At 41.2% G+C, this 22770-nt stretch overlaps 4 long non-coding RNA genes across 4 annotated transcripts in view; 2 read left to right on the top strand and 2 right to left on the bottom strand.

Annotated features, from left to right (window-relative positions):
• Positions 1-5677: 5677 nt before the first annotated feature.
• LOC120929144 overlaps positions 5678-22770 on the bottom strand; it is a 38092-nt gene continuing 20999 nt past the window's right edge. Inside the window, exons 3-4 of the long non-coding RNA XR_005747346.1 lie at positions 8517-8593; positions 5678-6377 (exon numbers count right to left, since the gene is read on the bottom strand). This is a non-coding gene — a long non-coding RNA (uncharacterized LOC120929144). The remainder of the gene's footprint in view (positions 6378-8516; positions 8594-22770) is intronic.
• Positions 14789-15667, bottom strand: LOC120929147. Its single transcript, XR_005747348.1, has 3 exons — positions 15406-15667; positions 15117-15255; positions 14789-14906 (listed from the first exon to the last, which is right to left on the bottom strand). It is a non-coding gene; the product is annotated as an uncharacterized LOC120929147 (long non-coding RNA).
• LOC120929145 lies at positions 19322-20199 on the top strand. The gene is made up of 3 exons (XR_005747347.1): positions 19322-19582; positions 19733-19871; positions 20082-20199. It is a non-coding gene; the product is annotated as an uncharacterized LOC120929145 (long non-coding RNA).
• On the top strand, positions 21711-22234 carry LOC120929148. Its single transcript, XR_005747349.1, has 2 exons — positions 21711-21824; positions 22039-22234. It is a non-coding gene; the product is annotated as an uncharacterized LOC120929148 (long non-coding RNA).

Genomic DNA, 22770 nt, shown 5'->3' with positions numbered 1-22770 from the left:
GCCGGTGTTCCGCGATCGTGTCATGGAGCTGCAGCAGTGATCACTGTCGTGTCACTTGTAGCCCAACCCCCTCACAGTTAGAATCACTCCCTAGGGCACACTTAACCCCTTCATCGCCCCTTAGTGTTTAATCCCTTCCCTGCCAGTGTCATTTACACAGTAATCAGTGCATTTTTATAGCACTGATCACTGCATAAATGACAATGGTTTCAAAATAGTGTGTGATGTGTCCGCCACAATATCGCAGTCACGATAAAATTTGCAGATCTCCGCCATTACTAGTAATAATTTATAATAAAAATGCCATAAAACTATCCCTTATTTTGTAGACAATATTAGCTAGATTCAGGTAGCCGGGCGCATCTTTGAGGCGGCGTAGCATATCATATTTACGCTACGCCGCAGTAAGTCAGAGAGGCAAGTACTGTATTCACAAAGCACTTGCCTCCTAAGTTACGGCGGCGTAGCGTAAATGGGGCCGGCGTAAGCGCGCCTAATTCAAATGAGGATGAGGGGGGCGTGTTTTATGTAAATGATTGGTGACCCGCCGTCCGTGTACATATCCCAGTGTGCATTGCTCCAAAGTACGCCGCAAGGACGTATTGGTTTCGACGTGAACGTAAATTACGTCCAGCCCCATTCACGGACGACTTACGCAAACAACGTAAAACTTACGACGGTGTAGATTCAGAGTTACGTCGGCGTATCTACTGATACGCCGGCGTAAAGCTATCTGAATCTAGCTATAAAACTTTTGCGCAAACCAATCAATATATACGCTTATTGTGATTTTTTTTACCAAATATATGTAGAAGAATACATATCAGCCTAAACCGAGGAATTTTTATATATATTGGGGATATTATAGCAAAAAGTAAAAAATATTGCTTTTTTTTTTTCAAATTTACGCTTTTTTTGTTTACAGCGCAAAAAATAAAAACCGCAGAGGTGATCAAATACCACCAAAAGAAAGCTCTATTTGTGGGGAAAAAGGACGTCAATTTTGTTTGGGTGCAACATCGCACGACCGCGCAATTGTCAGTTAAAGCGACGCAGTGCCAAATTGCAAAAAATGGCCCAGCCATTAGGCAGCCAATTCCTTCTGGGGCTGAAGTGGTTAAAACGTTCTTCTTAGTATGACGACAGAACTACGGTAATACCACTGATTGAGTTGAAAAAATTATTTTAGAACTTATTTCATAAAAGCCACATCTTAAGGCATACATAAGTACACCAGTGACTGTGTTTTTTTCTTTTAAAATCCCCAGCTTACTTTCAATTTTGTCACTCCTGGGATCAATATTACTTAATAATTATGTCCCCAGCATTATTACATACGAAAAGTGACTGTGGTGGAGCTGTGTCTGCACAAACCTCTTTCAAGTTTCTACTGACCAGCTTCAAAGTAAAGCTGCTGTCTTTGAGTGAAGAGAATGTGAAATCAATAGCTGCCTTCAAGTTGTAAAATCCTCTGCGACTACTACTGCAACATTGTCCCTCCGATAAGGAAGTTTTAGCACAGTATATTTCATAGCATGGTTTTATATCAAGGCTTTATGTTCCCTGGCTGATTATTAAAGCTGAACAGCTAAATACACAAATGAAATACACATGGGTAGATTCACGTAGGGGCGCCTAAAATTAGGACGGCCTAGCCTACTCTTTTTAGGCTACACCGCCGTAAATTATTTAGGTTAGAAGTGATTCTCAAACCACTTACCTTCAAATTTTTGGCGGCGTAGCCTAAAACGAGCAGGCGTAAGCGCACCTAATTCAAATGACTGGGAGGGGGGCGTGTAGTATGGAAATGAGGCTTGACCTCACGTTTTTTGACATTTTTTACACTGCGCATGCGCCGGGCGACTACATTTCCCAGTGCGCATTGCGGCTAAGTAGGCCGTACGGGCCTATTGATTTCGATGCGTACGTAAACGACGTAAATCCCGATTCGCGGACGACTTGCGCAAACGACATAAAAAATTCGAACCTCGCCACGGGAACGGCGGCCATACTTAACATTGTTATTCCACCTCATAGGTGGAATAACTTTAGGCGGCCTATCGCGTACGGAAACAACGTAATGCGACGGTGTAGGCCCGCGTACGCTCGTGAATCGTCGTGAATCGTCGTATCCCCTCATTTCCATAATCTAGGCCGGCCGCAATGTAAGCTCCACCTATCGGCCAAAAGAAACATTGCAACCTAAGATAGAATGGCGCAAGCCAGCCTATCTTAGATATGTTTAAGTGTATCTCTGTTTGAGAATACACTTAAACATAGGCCGGCTTAGATTCAGAGTTAGGTCGGCTTATCTGTAGATCTCCTCTCTGCTACAACCCAGTGACTGGACAGCGAAAGGAAAAGCAAGAGAATCTACTCTCTCCTTCTATCAACATGCTCCTAGCACTGCAGAGCACCTGACTGGCTTATTGTACTGTTTCTTCCTCCCACAGGGGTGATACCAGGTCAAATTCAGACACTTCTTGTAATAAAAAAAAAAAAAAGCATTCCATTATGTATTTATGAATGCAGGTCTGAATTATCAGGCAGGTCTAAACCTGCCCGAAGATTCGCTTTAAAGAGGAATACCCTAGAAATCAGTGCGCATGTTGTAAAGCGCTGCGCAGACTGTTGGTGCTATAAAAGTCCTGTATAATAATAATATTAATAGAAAGACAAAAAAAAAAAAAAAAAAGCTAAAGGACTATCAGCTTCCTGATGACGCACTAGTTGTGAAATGCATAGAGGCTGCAGCACCATTGTCAGCTCGTCTTTTTTACATTTTTTTGGTGGCCAAATTTATACATAAATGGAACTGTGGATTGCATATTTTCAGTTTTTCACTTGGTTGATGGATGTAATGAATCATATGACAGTTTCTTGCACATTGCACTTTTGTTGTATTTTTTGCATTTTTTATGCACATTATATTTTGTAGTAAGAAGGCATGTATTATTTAATTGATAATTTATAGGGGATTGTAGATATACTATCTTATCTTTAGAGCACAAAGTTCACAAGATTTGCAGGGGTGATATATATACGTATATATTTATATTCATTTAAAGCGGGAGTTCACCCATTTTTTTTTTCTCTTTTCCCCTTAGATTGATGCTCGTTTTGTCTAGGGGAATCGGCTAGTTGTTTTAAAATATGAGCCGTACTTACCGTTTTCGAGATGCATCTTCTCCGTCGCTTCCGGGGTATGGGTCTTCGGGAGCGGGCGTTCCTTCTTGATTGACAGTCTTCCGAGAGGCTTCCGACGGTCGCATCCATCGCGTCACTAGTAGCCGAAAGAAGCCGAACGTCGGTGCGGCTCTATACTGCGCCTGCGCACCGACATTCGGCTTCTTTCGGAAAATCGTGACGCGATGGATGCGACCGTCGGAAGCCTCTCGGAAGACTGTCAATCAACATAGGAACGCCCAGTCCCGCAGCCCATACCCGGAAGTGGCGGAGAAGATGCATCTCGTAAACGGTAAGTATGGATCATATTTTAAAACAAACTAGCCGATTCCCCTAGACAAAACGAGCATCCAGCTATGGGGAAAAAGTGTAATGTGCGGGTGAACCTCCGCTTTAATTAGTTAGCGCAATTCACTTCATAATACACCATATACAGTGTGTGGGACTGACCAAAATGCAAATCAAGTTCATGCTCATTGTATTGAGAATAACCACTGGTGACCAATACCAATCACAAAATTTGTCATAATGCTTTGACCTATCTATTAGCTAGATTCACATAGAGTTAGGTCGTAACTTTAAGTGTATTCTCAAACAGAGATACACTTAAACCTATCTAAGATACGACGGCTTGCGCCGTCCTATCTTAGGGTGCAATATTTAGGCTGGCCGCTAGGTGGCGCTTCCATTGCGGTCAGCGTAGAATATGTAAATCACTAGATACGCCTATTCACGAATGTACGCCCGGCCGACGCAGTACAGATACACCGTTTCAGTAAGAGATAGGCCGCCTAAAGATAGGCATCCCCCTAGGTGGCATAGCCAATGTTAAAGTATGGCCGCCGTTCCCTCTTCGAAATTCGAAAATTTTACGTTGTTTGCGTAAGTCGTCCGTGAATAGGGATTTACATCATTTACGTCCACGTCGAAATCAATAGGACCGTGCGGCGTACTTAGCCGCAATGCACACTGGGAAATGTAGGCGGACGGCGCATGCGCCGTTCCAAAAAAACGTCAATCACGTCAGGTCAAAGCCTATTAACATAAAACACGCCCCCTCAGCCTATTTTGAATTAGGCGCGCTTGCGCCCGCCGCATTTACGCTACGCCGCCGTAAGTTAGGAGGCAAGTACTTTGAGAATACAGTACTTGCCTCTCTGACTTAAGGCGGCGTAGCGTAAATACGATATGCTACGCAGCCTTAAAGTTGTGGCGCTCTCTGTGAATCTACTTATATGTGTGTAATTGGAACTTGCAACATATGCTTTAAAAACGATTGTGGGTCACTACGACTCATGCAAAAAAACGGGGAGCAGTGTTACAGAGACTTTCAGGCCAATAGTGGGGTCTCACTAAAATAAGCCTACAAGCCATTTACCTCTTACACCCTGATAAGTATTGGAAAATCTCAACTGCCTCCCAGCTCCCACAGTAGTGATGCCCGACCCAGATTCATTGGTAGTTAAAGTGGAGAGTTGAACCTGGTGAAAATGTTTTGCAGATCACAATGCAAATAGCTCAGAAGCTAGCTTCAGAAGTTTGTAATTTACATGATACAGCAGATAGTAGATTGTAATATGTGAAAAGAACATTAAACAAACTGTCGTTAGTATGACATAAAACGAAAAACAATCATGCTAAATTACAATTTATTTTGTGAAGTTTGACAGAATGCTTTGCATGAGTGCCATTTGTTTCCTGCTGTGAACAACGACTGTGTGACTTTATAATGTCCTGTTCAGATAAATAAAGATACATTTACAGTAGCAATATAGCACTCCACCTCTAAATGTGGTTCCGAATAACTAAAGTAGTGTAGCAGGTGGTGTTGCGGCCAGCCAACTTACCACATGCTGGGGTGAGCAGGTGACCAGGCTTTCATGAAACTGTTGCAAACATCCTTAAACAGTTCCATTCACGCTACTGGCATGGTGGTACTGCAGCATAAATCTTGTAAGGTCCCACATTGAGCACCAAAGATGTAGCATTCTTCCTTTCAGGTTGGTGTATGACAGGGATATGCAATTAGCGGACCTCCAGATGTTGCAAAACTACAAGTCCCATCATGCCTCTGCCTCTGGGTGTCATTCTTGTGGCTGTCTGAGTTTTGCTATGCCTCATGGGACTTGTAGTTCTGCAACAGCTGGAGGTCCGCTAATTGCCTATCCCTGGTGTATGATGACTCCCGAAGTAGTATGGCAAGCTAACATTTCAATATTTGTCCTTGGCTTATAATTTGGTGAAAGAAAAGTGCAGCACCATTCACTTCAGTCTTTTTTTTTCACAAATATATAGCTGAATAACTTCTAGGAGAAAGGGTTAGGGATGCACAATATCCCTTTTAAAAAGTATATATAAAAAATTAGATAGCTCAAGTTTTCTAGTAGTAGCCATTGTTGGCAATAGCCAGGTAAATCCCAATGATTATGTGGGAGCAGTCACTGTTCTTTTTAAAATCTTTCTCTTAAAGCGGAGGTTCAACGGCCGTTCCTTTTTTAAACCATGCAAACAATAAAATCATCGCAATGTTACACTCACTGATCTGGTGATTCATCTCCCCCGATGTCAGGTTCCCATTAAAAAACAAAGTTATAAAATAAGGGTACTGCCGGTTTCATCTTGCTTGTGGGCATGTGAAGCCCACAAGCATTAACTTCCTGGTTCCAGTGAATGCTGAGCGCCGTAAACTGAGCAGGTTGCAACTAGAAATATACACAGGTCAGTACGGGGAAGCAGACGATCTCGCGAGATTTTCGCAGCGGCGATCCTCACTGACTCCTGGGAATGCTGACACTTAGCTCCCAGGAGACAGTGCGCCGCCGAGGAAAAGGAATGACCACGCCTACTCCCGCGGGAGTAACAGACAGGAAGTCCAACAATGAAGACAAATTAGAAGGTATACAGCACTTAAAAAAAAAAAAATTGTCATTTGCGCATATATGCAATGCTCGGAAGGGAATAGCATTAAGTCAGTAATTTGGGTGAACTTCCACTTTAAGACCTTGCCCCTTTGTGAGCAGCCACTGGTATTTCAATCTGTTAGTAGCGAGTCCTTCTTGAAATGTTCAGCCTAGTGGCTTCTACCCAGCTTTTCCATGGACACTTCTCAGCATAAAGACATTTGTCAGGGATACCAACTACGGGCATTTCGCAGTAGGGATGACCAGATCTGTGTAGCTGCACTCAGGAAACTGAAACCAGAGACGATGTATAATTAAAGTAGCTTTATTAACAGTGAAACAAAATACATCCAAACAAGTAAACAGAATACATGAAGATAAAAGTAAACCATAAACCAAGTGGCAAAATACCTAATTAGCAACCTAACTAGTGAAAGAAAATCAAACTGATAAGCTAACTATAATACAATATAGTGTACAGTATACAGACAAAAAGTGAAACTGGAGGTGCATCAGGAACAAGGGGAGCAGATACAAGGCAGGAAGATACAAGGTACGGATACAAGGCAGGAGCAGGATCTAGGTTCAGCGTAAATCAGCAAGCATAATCTGGCTATCAGGAAAAACACTGAAGGAAGAAATAAATGTAGAGGAGGGACTAAATACCCTCCCAGCAGCTACCATCAGGCTGGTGGGAGACACCCACTAGTAGACACAGGAAGTACAACCTTCTGCTCTGGGAACTACAGTGACACCAGCAGGTGATTCAGGTCCTGACAACTTCTTTGAAGATGCTGCATGCAGTTTGCCATCTTCCTTCTCAGTTCCATCAGAATATATCCTTCAGAACATCAGCTAATATTCCACTGAGCTTTAAAGTGGTAATAAAGGCTAAACAATTTTTTACCTTAATGCATTCTCTGCATTAAGGCAAAAAAAAAATGGCCAACTACCTGTCCTACCAACCCCTTTCTGTAAACACTTATCTGATGCCAAATCACTACTCAAGTACTGTCTCTGGCTCCAGCAGCCCTCCATTCACTTCCTGCTTTCACCAGAGAAACTGAGGGTAGTGGAGCCATAGGATCCAGCTGCTGTCAGTCAAACTACTGTGAGCGGGGACATGGTTATGCACGCACACAGGCTGGCTGAGGAGCATGCTCGCACAGATGCCACCATACTAACAAGCTTACTACAGGAAGCCCCCAGAGAAGAAAGAAGCTGGCAGGGGACTTCCAAAAGAGGAGGAAGGCGAGCTTTCTGTGCAATATTTTTGTACAGAACAGATAAGTATTACTTATTTTTTATTAATTAAAAAGTCTTTACTATCACTTTAAGCACTGCCCCCCTGGCTGGGGAAAGGCCTAGAAGAGAAAGAATCCTCTGGAAGATTTTCTTCAAACATTTATTATACCCTCAGCCCACACCACTGGACAAAACCCTCAGTGAATGGCTAGGGTGGATAAATATTAATAACTCATGTACTGATACCCCTCACACTAATTTCTGAAGACCAGTGCCTGGTCATCCCGCAACAGCCAATCAAGATGGGCAAAGACTAACACATGGAAGAAGCAAGGGAGAACTAAACCCTCCCATTCTTTACTGTGAAGGAAGCTGCCATCTTAGCCACCATTTGATCTGCAGTCACCATGATGCTGCACATGTAAACATTTATGACACCAGCTATTAAATGGCTTGACAGTTTGGTTGACAGCACAAGTAAATGTGACAAATATCATTCACGACATGCCTTGATTGTAACTGTTTTGGGAAATGGGTACATTTATGGATTTAATTCCGCTCTACGTCTGAGCTCCACCAGCTGATATTCCCTTGTCTAATAAAAAGTGCATTTACTAGCCAAGGAAGAGCAGTCTTATTAGTCAGTGCAATGGCAATTGGCAGGGCTTAGCCATGAACTCAGAGAAAATCAGGCCCAGTAACAAATTCAAAGTAAATGGAGTGGCGCTAAAAAGGCTTTTCAAGTTAATAATGTTCACATAGCTAGTTAGGTTAAGAAAAGACTTGTCAATTGAGTTTAACTAAAAAATAAATAAAAAAAATGGTGAACAATAAAAAAAATAAAAAATAATAATAATTCACTGGAACCCTTTACTCCTAGTTGATACAAAGGAAGACAAAAATCTTTATAAAGCATGGTCCAATTAACTTCAATAAGAGAGACGTTTCTTCCTGACCTTTAAAATGAATACGCTTACTTCCTGGATCAGCATTCTGCTGTGTACTATGTATACATATACATTGAGGTAGCTGTGTAATTTTTACTATTTTAGAAATGCAAACAGGCTATTCCACATTTTCACCCACTGCTTATGTAATGGTTTAAGTCTATCAACACAGCATTTTAGTTTTGGATAATGTGAGAAAGACGTAGAACTTTTCACTTATTTTTGTTAGCATACTTACATTTTTTACAGGCGTCTACCATCTGGTCCCATGGGTCTTGTTCTCTACCTCCAGGTATAGACGGGTCAATAGATCAACTAAAAAAAGAATAAATAATCAACATAAAAAACTGCTTTAAATTGTTATGCAAATATATATTTGAAAACAAATCTTTATTATTTTTTGGCAATAACATGGTGTGCGCGGATTTCTGACAGTCACAGGCTGTGTCACGCCCCTCCAGCCTGTGTCTTTGAATAACAGGGAGGTGAAGCCTCCGTCAATCTACATGAAATATCCCACCCCCCATTGTGTTTAGCTGGTTAGTGGATAAGGAGGAGGAGAGAGGGAGTGGGCTGTCATTTTCCACTGGGTCCATGCCCACATGTGTGACTCTATAGTCATATGGGCTGTTCAGATGTGATAGGGTGGAAATTCTCAGCATAGAAACTCACTGAAAACTGAGCATGTGCAGAGTTGTTAACACTGATCTGCAAAATCCCTAGCTGAATTGGAGACTGAACAGAAGGTGGCGATAGAGAGCGGCAGGGTCAACCAGGTTTTTTGCAGAATACAGAAAACAAATCTCATAGTGAGTATGGACAGCTACACTACCCCCATAGGAGTTTTAGATGAAAGGGATCCCCCACTCCTGCACAGCCAGGCACATCGAATATTCACAAGCAACCAGAGTCAGAGAACAGTCCATTACTTGGTTATGGGCTGCCCACTTGAGTTTAACAAATATAGGGACAACGTCCTATATACATCTATATACAGTCTCTTCTCCTCTTTCCTCCACAGACACTTGCTTGCTCCAGCTGAATCACTCTAGAGATGATCTGACAGCTCCCAGTCAGATTTAGCAACTGCACATTACAGGCATAAACTCGCAGCTCCTTTGAGTTTAGCTCAGTTAAAGTGAAACAGCATGTAACTTCTCTGTGGCCACTGATTCCAGCACCACCTCTTCAGGCACTGCCAACCCACCTGGCTGCAGCTGCCCCTTTTACCAGCCCTCCTGGCTGTCGCTCTCTCTCTCTACACCAGGGATATGCAATTAGTGGACCTCCAGCTGTTGCCAAACTACAAGTCCCATCATGCCTCTGCCTCTGGGTGTCATGCTTGATGCTGTCAGAGTCTCGCTATGCCTCATGGGACTTGTAGTTTGGCAACATCTGGAGGTCCGCTGATTGCATTTCCCTGCTCTACACCATTCCACCTGACTGACTCTTCAGCAGGCCACCCAGCTGACTCTCAGGAGATTTCTCAGAGAAGGATTAAAGACTTAAACACACCGCTGTCTTCAAAGGAAGCCCGTCTCCCCCCTTTGGTAATCCCCAACAGTGTTGCACTATTCACTCTGTCCTCTCTTGTTCCTCCAGGAAGACCTCCTCCTGTGTGTTTTAGCAGTATTCTACCAGCATCAAGGCAGGTCACCCCCCCAGACTAGGGGGCACCCCTGAGGGCCACCGACAGCCTCCTCAACACTGTACCTTTATCTTCCACCCGACTGCCCCTTCTGGCATGACACAACAATATTTAAAGGTTCCCTGCCAGGTCCATTACCAGGGATTGGCCAGGGACCTCCCAATATTCTAAGCAGCCCCCCTAGTCTCCACCCACTATCTTCTAGAAAATTCTCCAACAATCTGGAAACAGGGGGATGCCATCAGAGAGCCGCTGAGATGAGTCACCTGCCCCTGACCTCAAATAAACCCTGACCCAATTAAGGCTCACCAGCTTAAATATGAGTAAGAGTATGGTTTGCCTACACTCACTTCTAGCACATACTAGAGGGTGCTAAAATAGTTTTTTATGATGTGGGTTTAGTGACACATTCATTCTAAAAAGATGCTTTGCAAACATTGTTTATAATGAAATCTTTCTGCACTTTTCAAATAAAAATTTTATTTAAAATAACGTATCTAAATACCTGGTATTACTGCCAGTGTGCCTGTTCAATCCTTTCCCCAGTAGGATGACAACACATCATGCCCTTTTGTCCTTCATTAATTCATTGCAGTATGGTCAGTTCCATAGCCACTGTGTCACCGCACACACATTTAAGAGGAGAGGTTTTAGCATTATCACCACTGATAACCCTCCTCCTTTTTGTCACTCATGGCTGGTGACTCTACCCTGTCCCACGACATTGTGTGAATGTAATCCTACCGGCATCTGTCAGAAGTGACACAGAGTTTCCTACTCTAGGTCCTGGTGGATTAAAGCGGAGTTCCGCCCAATTTTTTTTTTTTAAGTCAGCAGCTACAAATATTGCAGCTGCTGACTTTTAAAATAAGGACACTTACCTGTCCAGGGCACCCGCGATGTAGGCACACAAAGCCGATCTGTCCCTTAGCTCTTGGGTGAAGGCGCCACCAGCTTTCGGTAAGGGAATCAGGAAGTGAAGCCTTGCGGCTTCACAGCCTGGTTCCCTACTGCCCATGCATGACTCGCGTTGTGCATCCCCACTGATCCCTGCTATCTTCTGGGACCTGTGTGTCTCCCAGAAGACAGGGGGGTGGAGGAGGTGCCACCCGTGGGTGGCTCGGCTATCTATGCCCTGAAGTGGGAGAAAAATACCTGTATTAGACTGCTCTCCTTCCCCCTGAAAGATGCCAAATTTGACACCGGGAGGGGTGGAGGATTCTGAAAAGTGGATGTTCCATTTTTGGGTGGAACTCCACTTTAAAGACTGAGGAGGGTAGAGAAAAAAAATAAGTACATTTCTTTTTTTTAATGACTTTCCAGGGGAGAGAAAGTAGATTAAATTAAAACAAAATGTAACTAGAGACTAACTTCAATGCGTAGGTACTTGTTTCATATGAGAACTGTCTGCAAACATAAATGAATTGCAATAAAAAAAATGTATCCTCTGACATTTTTCAGTGTACGGTTGAATCTGATTGGTTGCTGTGGGGCAACACAACTCTTATGAGGAATAATAGTTATTATTTTTGTTCAACATTATTCCTGTTAAGAGACTGAAAGAAAGAAAATATAATCAAGGCCATGCATGGAAAATTCTTTGTAGGCCATGACAAAAGCTGATTTGCATTGTTCGCAGTTGCTTTATAAAATGCCACTGAGTATTACAGCTGAGAGCTGTGAAGCATCGCACGTTTTATGTAATCATCACAGCAATGTGCGAATGTCAGAGGGTATGACAGCCTCTGTCTGTTTATGTAAAGAAGTTCTCCAATGTAATAAAATTGAAGGATATCACTTCATTGCATTAGGGAACTGAGCTTATAATTCTTGGTACAGAGATATAGGAAAATGAGATACAGCAACAATCACACCTACCATATTTTTTAACCTCCCTGTCGGTATTATTGGGTAAAATTTTTGAATCTCAAAGCGGTACAATTGTTTTGCATAGAAATTTGGCGTTTTATATTGTAGACTTGAAATTCTTAGGAATAACTCATTTAAATCTGTCCAAACAAAAGTCTAGTAGACATCCCGGGTATGATAAAGTTTCAAAGACAAAATCATAAGTTATAATAAAATAAATAACTATAAATAATTATAAAAGAAAATAATAAAATAATAATAATAAAATGAATTTCCCAATCACTGCATGTGGCTACATCAATGCACGATCAGCAATAAAACACGCTTTGGAAATTGCCGATACTATCACCCATAAGGACCTTCATTTTTTGGGGTTATCTGAGACATGGTTTCAATCTGGCTTTGAGGCCTGCCTCATAGACTTAGTCCCTGATAATTATAAAATTATATTTTAAAACCGCCTTCATAAAAAAGGGGGGGGCTTAGGCTTCATATATGATGATTCATTAAAATGTTCTAAACTATATATACAGGAATCTATGTTGTAAAAATGTTGTATCAATCCTACATCCTCACTTTTTGTTTTATTTATTTACTGTCCGCCAGGCTATAATGCATCATTTAATGATGAATTTTTTAATTTTATTTTAAAAACCTCTCTGGACTCCTCTAACATTCTCGTCCTGGGAGATGTTAATCTTTGGCTTGACGATCCTAAGGATCAGAAAGCCATAGAATTTTTGAATGACATATCAAATGCAAATTTTGTTCAACGCCTTAGGCCCTGTACACACGAGAGGATATCCGATGGAAACGGTCCGCCGGACTGTTTTCATCGGACATTTCTCCTCCGGATTTTGATCTGATGGCTTGTACACACCATCAGATCAAAATCCCCGCGGAAAACATCCGCGGTGACGTGCGCGACCCTGGAAGGTAAATACTTCCAACGCATGCGTCGAATCATTTCGACGCATGCCAGGGATGGGGATCGGACGGACTTATCCGGTGAGTCTGTACAGACGACCCGGATAAGTCCGAAAGACAGGTTTCCAGCGGATAGATTTCTTAGCATGCTAAGAAATTTTTATCCGCTAGAAAACCGTCGGCTGGACAAATGTCTGCTGGAAAATGTCCGCTCGGGCCTACACACGACCGGATCTGTCCGCTGGAACTGATCCGCGGATAAATCCCAGCGGACAGATCCGGTCGTGTGTACGGGGCCTTAAGGTACCCACACATCAAAAAGGACATACACTTGATATTTTACTCACTAATACATTGTCTACTGACAATATCTTAGCAACAGAGGTTATTTGGACGGATCTCTTTTTAATTACTTTTACCCTCCCAGATTTTTCACCCCGGAAAGTAGTAATTGGACACTCTATGACTATGTCAAATCCATATAGAAAACTAAAGGATGTCACCTTGGAAAATTTCAATACAGTATATCAATTAACACCTTTACAAATAGCTGCATTTTCTAGTGTCCATCAACAACTAGACAATCCAGAAATTGAGATTCTACAAGTAGAGGAAGCCTTGAATCAATTTGATTTAAAAATAAAACTATGCCTTAATAGTGTTGCCCCATTACAAACATCAAATAACCGGCCACGCCTGACTAAATCTCGTCCTTGGCATACAGGAAAACTTTCGTCTTTAAAAACAAAAAGACAATTAAAACGTAGGTGGCTAAAGACGAAACTTGATTCTGACAAGAAAATATATAGAATTTTCTGTCATGCATACTCAAAACAAATACAATTATGTAAACGGACATATTATAACCATCTAATTAACAATGCACCTAATAAAGACAGTGCACTGTTTAAAATTGTACGCTCCATTACAACACCTAGTCAGTGTGTACCATCCATATTGGCCTCATTAAAACTTTGTACAGATTTACACTAAACATTTATTGGAAAAATTGTGATACATCAGCCTCATCTAGTTATCAACCATTACATGATCCTACCAACATCAATATGCCTCTATTGGACACATTTAAACTTGTATCTATATTAGACATTTTAAAGATCATGAACAGCCTAAAAGCCTCCACATATTTAGATGATACATGCCCAGCATGGTTTTATAAAAAACATGCTGTGACCTTGGTGGCTGATATCACAATGCTAGTTAATAAATGCCTTGCAATTGGCCTTATGCCTACTCAATTGAAACATGCCATCATTTCACCGCTGTTGAAGAAAGCAGGCTTAGATCCTGCCGACCTAAATAATTTTAGACCGATAACCTCGATACCATTCCTTGCCAAGATCCTCGAGCGTGTGGTCTTCGATCAGCTACAATATCACATGGAAATAAACAATCTTTTCCACGACACCCAATCAGGATTTAGGCCGGGTCGAGGCACAGAAGTATGTGCGTTAGCTATGCATGAAAGACTCCTTATGATTAAGGATGCTGGAGGATCAGCCGCATTGGTGTTACTAGACGATACGATCGACCACGACATCTTGACGAATCGCATGGAATTCCTGTTCGGAATAAAGGGCAAAGTGCTGAACTGGTTAAAGTCCTTTCTCTCAAATCGCACACACGTAGTTCGCTTAGGAGATTATAGATCTCTCCCTCGCCATCTACATTGTGGAGTTCCTCAAGGCAGTGCCATCTCACCACTGGCCTTTAACTGTTACATGCGGCCATTGCAAGACATTATACTGAAATATGGCTTGGAGGCTCAAATATACGCAGATGACACACAAATACTGGTAGATATGGCTAGTGGTACAGATATGCAATTGAAACTCCAACTTTGTTTAGAGAAAATTCCTGTAACAGGATGGGATGTGGAATTTTAAATGTTGCAAAATGGATGTATATAACAAATATATGTTTAAGCCTGGTCAAACCCCAAACAAATGGAATATACAAGCACAATTGATTAAGTAAAAAAGATTTATTACAAACACATAGAAAAAATATAGAAACTGACATATGTTTAAAATATTCAGACAAGGAATAGAAAAAGTACTAGTGGTGCAAATAACTGCACATAGTCTTCTTCGGACCCCACGTAGAGAGGTTCTACTAGTTTCGCCGTTACGGCTTCATCAGGAACCCGTGGAGGGTGATAGTCTATAATAATTAAATGACATATTACAATATAATTGAGAAAAGAAAGAAATAACATCACATAAATCTGTTGCAAGATAAAATAATCAATAATAAATATACAGAGTGGATATGCTGTATTGCGTACAGATAGATTAAGGTAGCCATATTGGGCTACAATATATCAAACATTAAAAACCATATGATGAAAGTGGACTAAGATGCCGCCCCTACCTGATAAGAATGAGATGAGGTCACATAAGACAGCGATCGCGACAAACCCATTAACTGGATGCAGACACCCCCTATTGGTGGAAGGTAACCCTGTATCACAGAGATATACCTGAGAAATACTGCAGACCCATGAATAAACCTATTAAGAGGAAAGGAAGATAGAAAATGTCCAAAGACAAATAGGGTAAAATGCATAAGTTTAGCAATTGAAAAACATAGCAACAAAATGCGCTAAAAATTGATGCATAGAAAAATACCACATATGGATAGATAATAGCAAATAACTTACTGCTATAGCCTACTGAATATTTCAGAGGTAGAATAAACAAAGGGAGTTATGGATGTCAGAGGAGTAGATGTTTTAATTGATACGTGGTTCCAAGAAGGTATGCTGGGTGGTCAGTCAAATCTGCAAAGACCCTTACTGCGAAGCAGAAATGAGCCTAGAAGCAGATTAAATCAATTAATTCATCACAATCATTAGTTCAGAATGAGTAAAGAAATGGAATTTTCTGAAGAGACAAATTGTAAAAGAGAAATGTTTAAGTTAAATCAGGAATACCTAGTCAGTGTGGCCACCTTAATTGCTTGAAGGTAACAAGGACCTCAGCGCTGAGTATACTAGAAGCTCACAAGTGTAAATACACCAGATGAGTCTGCAGAGTTAAAGATGGAAATTACAAACAATAAATAATTAAAAAGAAAAAGATTTTTTTAAAAAGTAGAAAAAGGTATTCATGTTGCAGAAATATACCAGAAAAAGAAAGGGGGGAAGAGAGTAATTGACCAACAGCATACCTGATGAGACTGGAAAGCCACAGATATATTTTTTTGTTACTATCTTCATAGACACAGCAAGCTCACACTGAAGCTGGTAGCTGTGTGAGCCGCATATGTAATGTCCTCAATCAGGCTGAAACAGCACCACCTGAGTGTGGGCTGTCAGCCTGATGTGGGTGGGGGGAGAAGGGCGGCTGGCGTCACTGGGAGATTCCCCGGTAACCCCGCCCAACCTGGTCACACAGGGAAAGCCTGTGACGCCCAAAGGGGGCGGCGCCGAGCAGGGAACAGCGGCGGGCGTGGTCAGAGATATGACCAGCATGCCGTATCCAATGACACGAGCCGTAGGGCGGACCTGTGCTGACATTCATGCCTCCGCATGAATTCAGCGATATATATGATAGCGCTGGCACAGGCCCCCAACCGCCCACATAGGCAGTCATGTAGCAATATCATAGGGGGTGCTGCAAACCGGGAAAAGGGGCTGCGATGCGAGTGCTGTATGCGGCATCTATATTCCCATTCTTTGGATAAAGAGTATTAAAAGAAAAAAGGTAGAAATGCAAGGGAATGGAGAAAAGAGGCATGAAAGGAAGAAAAACGAGTGTGAAAAAGGGGGGAAAGTAAAAAAAGGGAAAAGGAAAAGAGGAAAAAGGAAAAGGGGAAGGAAAAAAGAGAAAAGAAAAAAGGGGGAAAAAAAAATTACACTAAAAATAGGAAACATAGGAAAAATGCAAACTGGCACAGAGAAGAGAGGGGAAGGGAGAGAAGAGACAGGGGAAGAAGCAGGGGCGGCTGACCAAAAGTCCACAGCTTTCAAGGTTCACAACATGCATATTGGTGTTGCCGTGCGGCAAACCGCACGGATGACATAAGAGAAAATATTTTACAATAGTATGTCAAATCATAATACTGTCATGCTGAGGGCGTACTGTCAGGGTATTGAAAGAAAATGGTTTGAGTCCAAATTCTCCCCTAGTGGCAGCACAGCAATCAGACAAGACAGAAACGATACCTAATCTCTAAGCCAGAGGGTATAAAGCACTGGAATAGCTGGGAATAGATTCCCAGCTATTTAAACATTTGGGAAGGGTACATGAAAACATAATGTAGGGGTATTGGGCAAAAGGTATCAGGGACATTTAGGAGAGGGGAAAATATCAATTAATATACATCAATCTGAATAGTACACGCAGTGACTTATCCAAGACCTTGGTCTCCATCGGAGTATGTAGCAAGCGTATCTATTAGAGGTATCTTAAATTCTACACCTCAAATTACCTTTAAGCGTTCGTTATCGATTAAAGATAAAGCAGTCTCAAGCCACTATGCGGTTCAAACTATTCCTAAACCTACTCAATTGGGCACTTTCCCCTGTGGCAAATGCAACTTTTGTCGCTACATTCTGAGGGGTACTAGCATTACCCTCCCGAATGGAGACACATGGTCACCAAAATTTCGTGCAACCTGTCAAACAGTGGGGATAATATATCTAATGAAGTGCAATTGTGGGTCTTTTTATGTGGGAAAGACGTAACGCAATTTCTTTTGTAGGATTAGAGATCACGTCCTATCAGTATCCAAAAAGCTAATGGAAACACCCATTAGCCGGCACATAGGATTATTCCACAATCACAACCGTGCAATGCTAGGTTTCTATGCTTTAGCACATATACCATTGAATGAACGTGGCGGGGATGCTGATAAGCGTCTGCTACAGACTGAAGCCAGATGGATATATACGTTGCGGGCCACTCAGCACCCCGGATCTAATGAGAATATCAGTTATAAACCTTTTCTCTAATGATCTCACTGTACCATCCAGTTCTACATTTTTGATAGGTTTGATATGGACCACACCGCAGGGTCCGTGAGGCTCTGACTATCGGATCCCGTTTTGGCTTTGATTGCACCATCAGCATTTAAGATACCTCTAATTGATACGCTTGCTACATACTCCGATGGAGACCAAGGTCTTGGATAAGTCACTGCGTGTACTATTCAGATTGATGTATATTAATATAATCAATGATATTTTCCCCTCTCCTAAATGTCCCTGATACCTTTTGCCCAATACCCCTACATTCTGTTTTCATGTACCCTTCCCAAATGTTTAAATAGCTGGGAATCTATTCCCAGCTATTCCAGTGCTTTATACCCTCTGGCTTAGAGATTATGTATCGTTTCTGTCTTGTCTGATTGCTGTGCTGCCACTAGGGGAGAATTTGGACTCAAACCATTTTCTTTCAATACCCTGACAGTACGCCCTCAGCATGACAGTATTATGATTTGACATACTATTGTAAAATATTTTCTCTTATGTCATCCGTGCGGTTTGCCGCACGGCAACACCAATATGCATGTTGTGAACCTTGAAAGCTGTGGACTTTTGGTCAGCCGCCCCTGCTTCTTCCCCTGTCTCTTCTCTCCCTTCCCCTCTCTTCTCTGTGCCAGTTTGCATTTTTCCTATGTTTCCTATTTTTAGTGTAATTTTTTCCCCCCTTTTTTCTTTTCTCTTTTCTCTTTTTTCCTTCCCCTTTTCCTTTTTCCTCTTTTCCTTTTCCCTTTTTTTACTTTCCCCCCTTTTTCACACTCGTTTTTCTTCCTTTCATGCCTCTTTTCTCCATTCCCTTGCATTTCTACCTTTTTTCTTTCGATACTCTTTATCCAAAGAATGGGAATATAGCTGCCGCATACAGCACTCGCATCGCAGCCTCTTTTCCCGGTTTGCAGCACCCCCTATGATATTGCTACATGACTGCCTATGTGGGCGGTTGGGGGCCTGTGCCAGCGCTATCATATATATCGCTGAATTCATGCGGAGGCATGAATGTCAGCACAGGTCCGCCCTACGGCTCGTGTCATTGGATACGGCATGCTGGTCATATCTCTGACCACGCCCGCCGCTGTTCCCCGCTCGGCGCCGCCCCCTTTGGGCGTCACAGGCTTTCCCTGTGTGACCAGGTTGGGCGGGGTTACCGGGGAATCTCCCAGTGACGCCAGCCGCCCTTCTCCGCCCACCCACATCAGGCTGACAGCCCACACTCAGGTGGTGCTGTTTCAGCCTGATTGAGGACATTACATATGCGGCTCACACAGCTACCAGCTTCAGTGTGAGCTTGCTGTGTCTATGAAGATAGTAACAAAAAAATATATCCGTGGCTTTCCAGTCTCATCAGGTATGCTGTTGGTCAATTACTCTTTTCCCCCCTTTCTTTTTCTGGTATATTTCTGCAACATGAATACCTTTTTCTCCTTTTTAAAAAAATGTTTCTTTTTAATTATTTATTGTTTGTAATTTCCATCTTTAACTCTGCAGACTCATCTGGTGTATTTACACTTGTGAGCTTCTAGTATACTCAGCGCTGAGGTCCTTGTTACCTTCAAGCAATTAAGGTGGCCACACTGACTAGGTATTCCTGATTTAACTTAAACATTTCTCTTTTACAATTTGTCTCTTCAGAAAATTCCATTTCTTTACTCATTCTGAACTAATGATTGTGATGAATTAATTGATTTAATCTGCTTCTAGGCTCATTTCTGCTTCGCAGTAAGGGTCTTTGCAGATTTGACTGACCACCCAGCATACCTTCTTGGAACCACGTATCAATTAAAACATCTACTCCTCTGACATCCATAACTCCCTTTGTTTATTCTACCTCTGAAATATTCAGTAGGCTATAGCAGTAAGTTATTTGCTATTATCTATCCATATGTGGTATTTTTCTATGCATCAATTTTTAGCGCATTTTGTTGCTATGTTTTTCAATTGCTAAACTTATGCATTTTACCCTATTTGTCTTTGGACATTTTCTATCTTCCTTTCCTCTTAATAGGTTTATTCATGGGTCTGCAGTATTTCTCAGGTATATCTCTGTGATACAGGGTTACCTTCCACCAATAGGGGGTGTCTGCATCCAGTTAATGGGTTTGTCGCGATCGCTGTCTTATGTGACCTCATCTCATTCTTATCAGGTAGGGGCGGCATCTTAGTCCACTTTCATCATATGGTTTTTAATGTTTGATATATTGTAGCCCAATATGGCTACCTTAATCTATCTGTACGCAATACAGCATATCCACTCTGTATATTTATTATTGATTATTTTATCTTGCAACAGATTTATGTGATGTTATTTCTTTCTTTTCTCAATTATATTGTAATATGTCATTTAATTATTATAGACTATCACCCTCCACGGGTTCCTGATGAAGCCGTAACGGCGAAACTAGTAGAACCTCTCTACGTGGGGTCCGAAGAAGACTATGTGCAGTTATTTGCACCACTAGTACTTTTTCTATTCCTTGTCTGAATATTTTAAACATATGTCAGTTTCTATATTTTTTCTATGTGTTTGTAATAAATCTTTTTTACTTAATCAATTGTGCTTGTATATTCCATTTGTTTGGGGTTTGACCAGGCTTAAACATATATTTGTTATATACATCCATTTTGCAACATTTAAAATTCCACATCCCATCCTGTTACAGGAATTTTCTCTAAACAAAGTTGGAGTTTCAATTGCATATCTGTACCACTAGCCATATCTACCAGTATTTGTGTGTCATCTGCGTATATTTGAGCCTCCAAGCCATATTTCAGTATAATGTCTTGCAATGGCCGCATGTAACAGTTAAAGGCCAGTGGTGAGATGGCACTGCCTTGAGGAACTCCACAATGTAGATGGCGAGGGAGAGATCTATAATCTCCTAAGCGAACTACGTGTGTGCGATTTGAGAGAAAGGACTTTAACCAGTTCAGCACTTTGCCCTTTATTCCGAACAGGAATTCCATGCGATTCGTCAAGATGTCGTGGTCGATCGTATCGTCTAGTAACACCAATGCGGCTGATCCTCCAGCATCCTTAATCATAAGGAGTCTTTCATGCATAGCTAACGCACATACTTCTGTGCCTCGACCCGGCCTAAATCCTGATTGGGTGTCGTGGAAAAGATTGTTTATTTCCATGTGATATTGTAGCTGATCGAAGACCACACGCTCGAGGATCTTGGCAAGGAATGGTATCGAGGTTATCGGTCTAAAATTATTTAGGTCGGCAGGATCTAAGCCTGCTTTCTTCAACAGCGGTGAAATGATGGCATGTTTCAATTGAGTAGGCATAAGGCCAATTGCAAGGCATTTATTAACTAGCATTGTGATATCAGCCACCAAGGTCACAGCATGTTTTTTATAAAACCATGCTGGGCATGTATCATCTAAATATGTGGAGGCTTTTAGGCTGTTCATGATCTTTAAAATGTCTAATATAGATACAAGTTTAAATGTGTCCAATAGAGGCATATTGATGTTGGTAGGATCATGTAATGGTTGATAACTAGATGAGGCTGATGTATCACAATTTTTCCAATAAATGTTTAGTGTAAATCTGTACAAAGTTTTAATGAGGCCAATATGGATGGTACACACTGACTAGGTGTTGTAATGGAGCGTACAATTTTAAACAGTGCACTGTCTTTATTAGGTGCATTGTTAATTAGATGGTTATAATATGTCCGTTTACATAATTGTATTTGTTTTGAGTATGCATGACAGAAAATTCTATATATTTTCTTGTCAGAATCAAGTTTCGTCTTTAGCCACCTACGTTTTAATTGTCTTTTTGTTTTTAAAGACGAAAGTTTTCCTGTATGCCAAGGACGAGATTTAGTCAGGCGTGGCCGGTTATTTGATGTTTGTAATGGGGCAACACTATTAAGGCATAGTTTTATTTTTAAATCAAATTGATTCAAGGCTTCCTCTACTTGTAGAATCTCAATTTCTGGATTGTCTAGTTGTTGATGGACACTGTATTTCTCAGGTATATCTCTGTGATACAGGGTTACCTTCCACCAATAGGGGGTGTCTGCATCCAGTTAATGGGTTTGTCGCGATCGCTGTCTTATGTGACCTCATCTCATTCTTATCAGGTAGGGGCGGCATCTTAGTCCACTTTCATCATATGGTTTTTAATGTTTGATATATTGTAGCCCAATATGGCTACCTTAATCTATCTGTACGCAATACAGCATATCCACTCTGTTTGTATATTTATTATTGATTATTTTATCTTGCAACAGATTTATGTGATGTTATTTCTTTCTTTTCTCAATTATATTGTAATATGTCATTTAATTATTATAGACTATCACCCTCCACGGGTTCCTGATGAAGCCGTAACGGCGAAACTAGTAGAACCTCTCTACGTGGGGTCCGAAGAAGACTATGTGCAGTTATTTGCACCACTAGTACTTTTTCTATTCCTTGTCTGAATATTTTAAACATATGTCAAAGTTTCTATATTTTTTCTATGTGTTTGTAATAAATCTTTTTTACTTAATCAATTGTGCTTGTATATTCCATTTGTTTGGGGTTTGACCAGGCTTAAACATATATTTGTTATGTACATCCATTTTGCAACATTTAAAATTCCACATCCCATCCTGTTACAGGAATTTTCTCTAAACCATATTCTAAGTGGAATTATGTTGCAGATGGCCTTTCACCTTTAATCAGTGTGCGCTCTATAATCTAATCTATATCCAACTTTGTTTAGCTGAAATACATCAATGGATGCTTTCTAGTAGACTTGGTATTAACACTGCTAAGACCGAAGTTCTTTTAATTGGAAAAATTACACCTGTATCACCAATTTCTAACTGGCCCGAATCAATTGGCACTACTCCAACGCCTGCCAAAAAGATTAAGAACTTAGGGGTCTGGTTCGACTCGGAACTCACATTTATACCACATGTCTTAAATATTGTGAAAAATGCAAGCTACTATCTATATTTCCTTCAGGAGGCTGAAAAATCTGTTTACCGAAGTGAATCGGAAAAAACTTGTACAAGCACTCATACTTTCTAGGTTGGATTA

Source organism: Rana temporaria, chromosome 2, assembly GCF_905171775.1.
Source record: "Rana temporaria chromosome 2, aRanTem1.1, whole genome shotgun sequence".
Taxonomy (NCBI): domain Eukaryota; kingdom Metazoa; phylum Chordata; class Amphibia; order Anura; family Ranidae; genus Rana; species Rana temporaria.
Note: the sequence above shows the minus strand (reverse complement) of the source record. Positions and strands in the feature narration are given on the sequence as shown.